This window comes from Anneissia japonica, unplaced genomic scaffold, assembly GCF_011630105.1.
Source record: "Anneissia japonica isolate Jap-2015-1 unplaced genomic scaffold, ASM1163010v1 scaffold1711_len111019_cov107, whole genome shotgun sequence".
NCBI classification, from domain to species: domain Eukaryota; kingdom Metazoa; phylum Echinodermata; class Crinoidea; order Comatulida; family Comatulidae; genus Anneissia; species Anneissia japonica.
Window position 1 is genome coordinate 94,962 of NW_022722990.1, and position 1,686 is coordinate 96,647.

Sequence of the window (1,686 nt, forward strand, 5' to 3'; positions counted from 1 at the left end):
AAAACTGGATAACCTGAAAAAAAAAAAAAAAAAAAAAAAAAATGTTTTGCTTGATTGGCTCGCATAAATCGCACATTTGGCTCGCATTACTCGCACTTTGGCACTACTCGACTTACCTTAGTGTACACCTTCAAGTACAGTTTTACCACTCAGTATAAATAAAAATGAATGATAAAACAGAAAATAATGCAGTAGGTATACTATAAGGTCCTAAGTATAAGGTTGTTGGTCTGTTTGCAATCCTCACCTTCCCCCTTACATGAGAAAAAAATAGGTGTGGCAAAGCAAGAAAACCTTTTTTCTGCTTTGTTCTTTTTTTCAACCAGCCCCTTTTTATCATTTTAAAAAAGAAGGGCAAACAATTTATATTTTTAGGCCTAATAGACCGTCTCAACGGCTATATTGCTTTGATAGAATCCACATTCCCTCTTACCTGAAAAAAAGAAAAATATTAACGATAGCATTGTGCTTGAATTAACTGTAAATAATACACCACGGCATAGATGAGACTCCAAACAATAGTGGGTGTGGGATAATGCCCATATGGCGCCCCATACAAATTTCGCCTGACCGAAATTATCGGCGGCCGAAGTCATGAGGAAATGGGCCCGAAGGTCTACCCGCCGTTTTAGAAAATGGGCCCGATCGTCCACCCTAGTTGGGCCCGATCGTCCAAAAATGGGCCCGATCGTCTGTAATTCAACCAGATGACCCGGGACAGGTACTACTACTACTACTAGTAGGAGGCCTAACCTAACCTTAGCTTAAGTACACTGATCTAACCAGTGGCCTAGGGCTAGGCCAGGCTGTCTTGCTTTAGCTAGCCTAGGCTAATCTGAATACAGGTCAACCCGTACCCATGAAATGCCAACCCGTACTCACAAACCGTACCCAAATTTTGGTTGACCCGTACACACAATTTTGTTCGACCCGTACACATCTTGGGTCAAGCCGTACACATCTTTGGTCAAGCTATATACAGCATACACTAACCCGTACCCAAGTTCGATGAATGGTATTTTTACTAAATATAACATTTTGCAAACTTTATTGTATATTATATAGTAATCATATGAACGCCAAGCATACGGGTTAGAATACATTTATCTTCAAGAAATTCATGATCGCCAATGCCTAGAGAAGCCTGGACACGTTGGTCGGGATTAACAGCGTATGGAACGCCAACGTACACATTAGGAGGTTATTGGCACAGGCCGGTACCGTTTTTTTTTTGTGTGTGTTTTTTTTTTAGCGTGTTTTACACTTAGTATTGATTTTATTTATTTTAGTTTTTAACGATGCTTTTTTTTCAGCATGATTATTATTTTTTTTTTTAACGATTGCTATTGTTTCAGAGAAATTTTAACTACAGTATGTACAATAAATTTGAATATAATTTTAGCATGTTTTTAAAATTTAGTAGTTATGTAGCTGTTTAATATTGAAAAACAATGTTCTTTTTCTTCTTGCTGTTCCCTGAAATGAAATGTCAAGTGTACACTACATAGTTATATTAATCAATTTCTGAATTATTCATAATAAAGGCTTCTGTGTTTTGTTACAGTATTAATGTAATTTATTGAATCAAATATACTTTTCTGAATTGTAAAATTATACAAATAAAGTTACTGTTACACACACGTGCGCCTGCACTGCATTGCATGCGTCTAGTTTTCCTTTTTATAG